This window comes from Physeter macrocephalus, unplaced genomic scaffold, assembly GCF_002837175.3.
Source record: "Physeter macrocephalus isolate SW-GA unplaced genomic scaffold, ASM283717v5 random_1733, whole genome shotgun sequence".
In the NCBI taxonomy this organism is placed as follows: domain Eukaryota; kingdom Metazoa; phylum Chordata; class Mammalia; order Artiodactyla; family Physeteridae; genus Physeter; species Physeter macrocephalus.
In genome coordinates this window covers 2,991-12,851 of record NW_021146997.1, presented here as the reverse complement: position 1 = coordinate 12,851, position 9,861 = coordinate 2,991, and the positions used below count along the sequence as shown (strand labels likewise).

General features: G+C 48.9%; 1 long non-coding RNA gene across 1 annotated transcript in view; it reads left to right on the top strand.

Moving 5' to 3' along the window:
- The window catches only part of LOC114485576 (uncharacterized), an 11,481-nt gene extending 5,772 nt beyond the window's left edge, over positions 1-5,709 (top strand). Inside the window, exon 4 of the long non-coding RNA XR_003678985.1 lies at positions 3,552-5,709. This is a non-coding gene — a long non-coding RNA (uncharacterized lncRNA). The remainder of the gene's footprint in view (positions 1-3,551) is intronic.
- Positions 5,710-9,861: the final 4,152 nt, after the last annotated feature.

The window sequence follows — 9,861 nt, the reverse complement described above, 5'->3', positions numbered from 1 at the left end:
GGCTATAATGGAAGTGAGAGAGAGAGAGAGAGAGAGAGAGAGAGAGACAGACAGACAGACAGACAGACAGACAGAAGCTAACAGGGAAAAAGCAACAAGGCAGCACATGGAACAACTGGATTGGGGTTGTCTCTCTGGAAAGAGCCGTATGCATGATATCAAGAAGATCTTCCCTTCATCTATGATGCTGCATTGTTATTACTTACGTAAGAGTTACATTTGGAAACTTCAATGGCTCACTTTGGGACCATTAAGGGGAGTGGGGTGGGTGGATTCATTTATAAATGAGGTCATTCAATAAGTATTAACTGAGCAGCTACTATGTGACAAGCAGCATGTTGGGCTTGGCAGGTATGGCACTGAATAAGACCCTGCTGCCTGCCTTGCTAGAGAGAGATTTGTAAACCAGTGATGCTCATACAATCAAAGTGAGAAGACAGAAATGTTCACAGGATGTCACAGGGGGGACTTACTTCTTCCCTTTGCTCCCACAAGACTTCCTACATTCCCAGATGAGAGCACAGCTGAGCACAGGGTGGCTCTAAATGAATGGCTGTTGAATGAATGAGTTATTGTAATTATTTACCCATCCGTCTCCACTATAGACTCTGAATCACTCCTAGTAATAATCCCTTATCTACGTAATAAACTGTATAGTCAGGATAGGCTAGAGACCCCCCACCCCCAAATCTCAGAAGCTTAAAGCAACAAAGGTTGATTTCGTTCAAGTTACAGGTCATTGTGGATTGTCAGAGAGGCTCTGCCCATAAACACCCACACTGATGAAGCAGCCACCATCTGGAATGGGGCAGGTTACTAAGCCTGCCGTGGAAGTGGAGCACTGGAGGGTATGCGTGGGCAGTTAGACGTTAGATCCATCGGCCTGGAAACGACTTGCATTGTTTCTGTTCATAACACCCTGACCAAAATAAGGAAGCAAGAAAGTACATGAAGACCGTGAACTTGCAGACTGTGTGTGTGTGTATGCATATGTGTGTGTATAGGCATGCGTGTGTATAGGCATGCGTGTGTATAGGCATGCGTGTGTATAGGCATGTGTGTGTGCGTGTGTGTGTTAGAGGAACGGAGGAGAATGGGAGCAGGTCAACGCCTAGGGAGGATTCCCACATGAGAGCTGTAAGGAAGCTCCTTCATGTGCTGCTGCGGGCTTGTCCTTCTGGGGCCAAGTGTGATGACTTGCAGGTGGACCAGGGCACTGAGGGCTCGAGGCCAATCAGCTGGTGTAGGGACGGGGTGGGGGGCACTGCCTCTGTGATGAGCCAGGCAGTCTGACACAGCTTACTTCCACCTCCGGGCCTTGGGCAAACCACTCAACTTTTGTGAGGCTGAAAAGGATAACACAACACCTCCCTCAACGCTGTTATGTCAGGACCTATGGAGAGCACACAGGTCAAGGGCCCTGTAGTATAAGATGCTCGTAACGAGGAGAGGAGGACAGGGTCTGGAAGGAGATTCCTAAACGACAGATTGTCTTTTGACCGCGTCTGGAAGGCGGGGTGAGGATGGGGCTGGGCTGGGTCCTACTTTTCCTGCCCATCCTCAGGTCCCTGTGAGCACAGGGTGGGTGGGGTGTGACCTTCCCCTGGCTTCTTGGCTCATGAGACACGCTGGATCTCACCTCAGTCACCAGCAGGGCTGTCACCACCGAGGCACGCCCTCGCCAGGGGAGCTGGGTCTCTGAACTCTCACCTAACACCGTTATGTCTATTCTGATCCAAACAACAGATCCAAAAATAACCAGAATGGTCACCAGGGGGGCCCTTCTGAATCCATCACGCCCTCCATGAGCATGAGGTGTGGACGTGTGCTTCTCAGTTTCTTGGGTAGAAATCGGGTCCAGCTCACGCAATTTAATTCCGGGTAACTGCATCCACCCCATCGCAGGAAAAAGATGGTTCTCTCGACCCAGAAGTTTGAAAACAAGGGCTTGGAGGAAACCTGAATCTTTTGCTCCTAGCTCCATGATTTGGGGCAAGTCAGCCTCACCTCGCTAAGCCCTCAAGTTCTTCATGTATCAAATGGGAACAATAATAGTGGCACTGGCCTTGTGGGATTATTGTGAAAGTGAATTCAGATACTGCACAGTAAACAATTTCTGCGATGCTGGAACACGATACATGTTAGCAATCACTATCCTGGTTTCCCCTTAGGAACCACATTTCTGCAGGAAAACTAGGCCAAAAGATTTGCTGCAACAGGCATGGGGCTGCTTAAAAATTAAGGAAAAAAGAGCCATCTTGCTGGTCTAACTGAAAATAACTGGGAGAAATAGCCGAAATTCTCACCTGAAAGAAATCAAGCTGCATAAGAGCCCATACAACAGGGAGCGCCCCCGGTCTGTGCCTCACGTTTAAACAAGGGCTCCGATCCAGAGGAATAAACCCCTAGTGTGCTGGCAGCCTCCCTCCAGGGAGGGGGCCGGGGGGGCAGACAAAATCCCACTCACAAGCTTTATGGTCAGATTTTTCCGGGTTAGAGTTCTTCCTCTTTCACTTACTAGCGGTACAACCCTGGACAAGTCACTTCACCCTTTTGAGCCTCTATTTCTCTACCTGATAAATGGGAATAATATTCAGGATCTCTCTTAAGAGTGTGAGAATTCGGGGAGGTAAAAGCCCCGAGCTGATTCTTGCTCGTAGCAGGTATTTAATTGACGTTTGCTAGTTTCCATTCTTTCGGCCTTTCCTTACCCAAGTCTCTGGAAAAGGCAGCTTTAATTACCTTTAACCCCAAGGTCTGTCACCTTCGCTGAGCACAAAATGCTTGTTGAGACCGCTGCTCACCCCAAGACGTCTTAGTGTTCGCCTTACAGAACTGAAAATAGTTCTGTATGCAGAATGCAAAGTGGATCAGACGCAGCGGCCGACGTGCCCGGATCAGGAGTGACCGCTGCTGGTGGCCGCACACTTCGGCCCCTTGGATCCGGACGCCCGGAGGGACACACCTTCCTCCTGGCTCCACCATGGCCGGTCCTCCAGCTGCCTGCCAGGTGTGAAGATGGGTCACCCTGGCCTAGAGTCTGCCCACCTGTCCCTCTCCCTGGCAAATGGGGGTGCGGATACGGCACGGACCTTAACCACAGCCCCCATCCCAAAAGAGCCAACGCCCCTGTTTTGTCACCAAGTCTACTTTTTTTTTTTTTTTAATCTACAACACAAGTTGTGATTAATGGTACCCTGCGGTTCCTCGTGCAGAAATAAGGTCATGGTGAAGACACGGTCGTTTTGAAACCCCGGTGAAGTTCAGGGGCCACAGCAGAGTGGTAATCGCTCTGGTTTCGGCTCCACCTTCCTTCTCTGTGGCCTGCAAGTTCAAGGCCCGGGGCTGTCCCTGTGTCTCTGACTTCCTCTCATGCAAATCAGCCCGGGAGGGTGGGGGTGGAGGGATGGCAAACTGAGAAAAGGGAGCGGGGGGGGGAGGGGCGGTGGTGGAGGGATGGCAAACTGAGAAAAGGGAGCGGGGTGGGGGGTGGGGGTGGGGAAGTAATGAACTCCGACCTGACCTCCGCAGACCTACTTTCTGTCTCCTAGGCGAGCCTGTAAGACAGAGGTCCCACCTGAGCCCCATCGCCGAGTCTGCAGGGACCTGCCTCCTTCCAGTAAAATCCTGCATCGAGAAACCTGGGCTTGGAGGCCAACCTGGTCCAACCATTTCTCAAGAAATAAATGCACTGGTTCCTTTCAGACAAAGAGCACGGCTCTGAGGGGTTTCTGGGCTTTCCTGCCATCCTGTCCTTTCATCTTGCACTTTGCAGATGTACAAGTCTCAAAGCTCCCTCTCCTTACTGAAAAGGGTGGGTCTGAGGAGGGTAAGGGCCTAAATAAACTGACAGGCACAGAAATTAGGGATCATGGAGCAGCTGGGACGGAAGGAGGGAGGAACCCCTTAAGAAGCATGTTCCCTCCACAGCCAGCCCCCAGAGAGGGCAGCCCGCAAAAGAAGCATCCAAAAAAAGAAGCACCCACTAGGGAAGGACACCCAGTATATGAGTCCTATGGTGGGCTGGCCTGGGGGCTGCAAGGGGCTTTTCTCTTTCCTGGCTTGAGTGAACAGGGGGACATGTGAGACACACTTCTTGGAAGCCCAAGCATCACAGCAGGCCTTGCAGCTAAGAGAAGTGGCCAAGGGCACAGAGGAGAAGAACAGGCCAAGAGCTGGGAGTCCTGACTCTGTGCTGAGCCTGTTAGACCTTGAGATACTCAATCCCAGTCTCTGGGTCTCAGTTTCCCCATCTGAAAGCAAGGGGGCTGGAAGACACCATCACTCCTGTTTTCTATTTCGCAGACAAGCCACTAAGGAGAGGTTTTGCCCTAGCCCATTCTCGCCTGAGGGAGGACTCGGCTGCTTCCGGTACAATCTCAAATCTAGATGCAGTGGCTTTCTGGCCCAGCCACTCCTCAAGAAATAAATGCACTGGTACTGTAGGGAAGAGAAGGATGGAGAGCGTCCCCACTGGCCCGGCTCTGTGTGGACTGAGGCACCGGCTGGGAAGGACACCTCCGTTCCTGCTGTAATTTGCCGAGAGGGCCAAACAGCATGTCTTGGGAGGCCACTGCCCCCTCTGATTTGGGTACAAACGACATCGCCAAAGCTTGGAAGCGTGAACCACAGCAGAGACCCAGATCCCTGCTTCTCCGTTCACGAAAAGGCGAACGCAGACCTCAAAGGGCCCGTAACCTCCATACGGTCCTGTTAAAATTTCCAAGTCTCCTAATGTACGCAAATACCTTTAAATCTCACAATACAAATAAGGCCATTCAGGGCAGCAGAACAAGTGCCCCGTGACCTCCTCAGCTAAGTCATAAAACTTTTGGGCTGGAATTCCTTTAGCTGCAACAGAGAGATTGCGTTGAATTATCCAGTCTCCCAAGTTGCCCCGACCTCGATAATGATGTACTGCTGAGTCAACAGGCCCTGGGTAATTAAAATATTAAAATAATATCCATGGGTCCTCGATTGGTTATTTTCTCTCCCGTGACAGGTCTGTTGATATTGATAAAGACTGTGGATATTGACAAAGGACTATCAATACACATCTCCGTGGCTCAAGTGGAAACCTTGCTCTAACATACGTACTGGAACGGGGCACCATGTGCCTGTGGGCTGACTTGGGGCACTGATCCAGCTTTCTTGCCTCTTTAGCCAACAGGACTAAATGTTTTCTTTCAAAGATGTTATAAATGGGGGAATAAGGAGTTTAGTGGAAGACCCAGAAAAATAAAAGCTGTCCAGCAGCACCAGGGGAGGCAGGAACAGCAGGGTGAAGGATGAGGGTCCCCTTCACCTCCCCTCTGCCTTCCCCACAGACTCAAAGAGCAAAATGGGGGTCCAGACCGGATATGGGACCCTGCTGTGGCCTTCCAAATTCTCCAGATAAGTCCTTCAGAGAAATAAGGGTGGTTTGTTTTCCCAGAGAAGCAGCACATGTGAGCCAGTGGTGGAGGGGGAAAGGGGGGGGTAAAAGAAAACCTTTGCCAGAGCGCGCAGCAGGCGGAGCCCCAGCCGGGGCGTCTCTGATGGAAAGGGTGGCTTGATGTGGGTCCCCGGGTTCCTCTGAACACGCTCAGGGACAGGCGCGGAGCAGCGCTGCCTGTGTTTGAAGGTATTTCGCTACAGCAAACACCAGGCGGGGAGGAGAAAAACCCAAACCACTTCAAGTGGATTTCAATTTTGAAAGACGCCACATGAAACGTGCAGAAACCTAAGCCCCCTTTAGTCCCGGCCCAAGAGTAACAGACTCAAGAAGGGGGAGCACAGCCCGGTTCTGGGCCGCCCTCCCCTTGGGCCCCATGCGTGCAGCTCCCGGGGCCAGATGCCTCAGCGGAGGGGCGGCGGGGGCTTTCATCTCTGCGCGCGGATGCGGATACGGATACGGATGCGCTATGAACAAGACCACAGCATCGCCCCACGCGGGGCCCCAAGTAGGGCAGCTTTCATTAGCGACGCAGCAGCCCCACCCATCTCTGAACTCCCTGGGGTTGAGGTAGACCTGGGAAGGGTTTTGGCCTTCAGGGAAGACCTCAAAGCACACCGAGAGCCCATACTCTGGGTTAAAGCCATCATTCATTCATTCATTCGTCTGCATCCATTCATCTTCCCTCAACCACGTTCCTTTAACACTCCAACCACCCACAATCCCATAAGGAGACGAGTCCTGACTATTTTGTCACCACTGCCCTGTCTACTTTGCCTACCGCCCTCCACTTTGACCCAGTTCCTTCCGTTGTGTTCAGAATGTTCATTTGCATCCCTGGTCCTTTGGTCTTGGTGTTCTTTCACCAGCTCCTGACAACTGGCCTTGGTTGACTGACCTCTGCCAAAGCCCAATCAGAGGTCTAAACTTCGATGAGATTATTCTGTCCCTTTGTCTCCATCTCTCTGCCAGATCAAGGTGGCCAGAAGGCTATAACCTTCAAAGGCTCAGGGCCAAGGGTTAAGGTCATGGGCCATGTTTGTATGAGGGGAACTTCATTTTGAGTGAAAATATTCTGCACAGTCTAACATGGTATAGAGGAAGGAATACGGACTTTGGGGTCCAGCCAGGTTTAAATTCAAGTTTAAATGAAATTCAAGTTTAAATGAAATTCAGGTTAAATTCCACCAGGTTTAAATTTCAATTCAGGAGATGAGTAGCTATGTGACTTTGGGTATGTTGCTTAAACTCCCTGAGCTGCAAAGTAATGCCTATGACACCGGTAGTAAGTTTACAAGTTTCTGAAATATAGAAAGGGCAGAGTAAAGACCTTCCTCTCTACAGATAAAAACAATAATAGTAAGAGTTACTACTGAGAATTTAAGTGACGTGTCGCTCTGCGAAACTTTCTGTTCATTATTCATTGAATACTCAGACTCTAAATGCGAGTGATATAATAGCACTGACTTCATATAGATGAGTAAACTGAGACACAGGCAGGTGAAATGACTCGCCCAAACTCACAGACCCGATGAGATGGGACCCAAATGTAGAGACTGAGTCCAGAGGGTCTGCTCCTAAGCAGACTGTCTTGGACAATTCCGATTTTAAATATTCTGCCCCACTGTCAATCATGGTTTCCCTTTCTGCTCTTTTATTTGGAAAATCCCATCGCTAAACGGACAGAATTTAGAGCACCATGGTTTCGTATTTCCATTTTTGGTGAGAGGAGAGAAGAAGAGGGGAACCATGATGAAGTGTCTCTTCTGTCCAAAAATTGAAACAAAGGTCACTGGAAACCCTGTCTTGATTGAAAAATAAATATGAAATGGACCACAGACTCCATTTTGGAATTTTTGTGCCAGCGAAGTCTGTTTGAACAGTGTACATTAGGGGACTTTTTATATAGTAGGTCCTCGACCCCTTAGACTGATCCAAATAAATGTTTGAACTGGGCCTCCCTGGGATTTGGGGGGCCCGCCACAGATTTGTCATCCAAGAAAGGAAGGTTATGAAGGGAGCTGATGTTTACCCAGTGTTCTGCGGCTACCATTTTTCCGTCTCTCTGTCTCTTGAACATTTCCCTGGGGAGAAGTCTACATTACACAAGCTGGAGGGAGCTTGGGAAAGCATCAAAAAGCACAAATGTGTGTGTGTATCATAAATGGATCTTTTAAAAATTTGGGTGGAAATAAAAGCTGTTTGAGTTGGGTGATTCTAAGTAGATGTGATTGACACTGAGGAACTCCTTCAGCACCCATCAAAGCTCACTGTTCTAGGATCTGAGTCTGCTGCCCTATCTTGTCCTCTAGAAGATGATGGTGATGAATGGGGGGGTGGGGTGGTGACCACAAAGCAGATGACAGGAACGAAGCTTCCATGTTAGTTTCCTAGGGCTACTGTAACAAATGACCATGGACTTGGTGGCTTAAAACAATAAGAATTTATTCTCCCACAGTTCTGGAGGCCACTAGCGTGAAATCAAGGTGTTGGCAGGGCCATTTCCCTTCGAAAGCTCTAGGGGATTCATCTTTCATATCTCTTCTAGCTTCTGGTGGTTACTGGAAATCCTTGGCTTACTTGGCTTGTAGCTGCATCATTTCAACTTCTGCTCCTGTATTCACATGGCTGTCTCCACTCTGGGTATCTGTGTATCTAAATCTCTCTTCTTATACGGTCACCAATCATTGCATTGAGGGTCCACTCTGATCCAGTATGACCTCATTTTGACTTAACTAATTACATCTTCAAAGACTATTTCCAAATAAGGTCACATTCACAGGTACCAGAGACTAGGATGTCAGCCTATCTTTTGGAGAACACAATTCTACCCACAACAGTTTCTAATAATATTAGATATTTACTGAGCTATTACTTTATGCCAGGTACTCTGCCCAGCACTTTACAATTATTAGACCCATGTGAAATTGCTGCTTTTGTAGGTTATGGTTGAATGTCAACAATTTCATATGGTTACACCTAATATTACCTTATTTAACCCTCTGCGATTAGTATCTACTCTATTAGCACCTACTTTTTTTTTCAAGTATAGCCTGCTGTCAAGTATTTAATTATTTAGTGTTTAATCTGTGGATTATTCACACTCTTCTCTTTCAACTTTTTAAATTTATTTGTATATTTTATTTTATTTTTTTTTTATTTTTATTTTTTTGCAGTGGGCGGGCCTCTCACTGCTGTGGCCTCTCCCATTGCGGAGCACAGGCTCCAGACGCGCAGGCCCAGCGGCCATGGCTCACGGGCCCAGCCGCTCCGCGGCACGTGGGATCCTCCCGGACCGGGGCACGAACCCGTGTCCCCTGCATCGGCAGGCGGACTCTCAACCACTGCGCCACCAGGGAAGCCCTATTAGCACTTACTCTTACTAAAGCACTTACTGCCATATCTACTGACAGGTGGGGAAAGAGGCACCTCTGTTTGTCAGGGAGATGAAATAGTGCGTGGCTTTAGGAATTGCAGAGACACTAGTAAACATACAACTTCCTCCCTGTGTGAGCAGGAGGGAGTTACCGAGTCCCTCTGAGCTCTAACTTCTCTCTCTGTAAAATCAGAGACGACTATTTTGTAATAAGACTTTATGGATATAAACACAACAATTCCTGAAATCAATAATTTGGGGGCTAGAAGAAGTATCTTGCGGAGCGTCTGGTCTTTAGTAGGTGCTAAGTGTGGCCCTGGGAACAGCAAACTTAAGAATCACCTGGAGGTGGGATGGGGGAGGGGCATTTGTAAAGAATGCAGCTTCCCAGGCTCTACCCAGCACTACTGAATTCGAACCTCTGGGGCTGTGCCTGGAAATCTGCATTTTTACTCGTGTCTCCCCAGTGATTCCTCCATTTGCAAACGTAAGAAAACTGCTGCACTGAGTGAATAAACGTTTTTTTTCCTTTCCTTTCCACAGAACTTCGTGGTCGAATTAGGACTGGATTGGGTGATCCAGGTCCTCATCCATCCCAAGTTCAGAGACAGCAGTGGGAACTGGGGACCAGATGACAGCTTCCACTGCCGCAGGCAGGCAGGGGTTAGTGGGGACCTTTCAAGGGGAAAGTGAGTCTTTAGTTCTGGATCATCTGAAGCTGCATATTTATGACTCTTCCATTACTTGAATGAAAATAAATACCATGCTTAAAAACTGCAAGTCTCAAAATCAGTGTACTGTTCCTTCGGGGAGCCAAATCCTTGTACCTTGTTGGTATAGAGAGGAAAAAAGACAAAATCTCTTTCCAAGATATTTTTCCCCCCTGCAAATCCTCCAGCTTGCTTAACAATCCAATCCTCCCTTCACCCAAGCACTGTGTTTCTCTCTCGTGTTCAGAACTAAGAGGCCCTTGCCTTCAAAATGAAGCCTTTGGGGCTTCCCTGGTGGCGCAGTGGTTGAGAGTCCGCCTGCCGATGCAGGGGACGCGGGT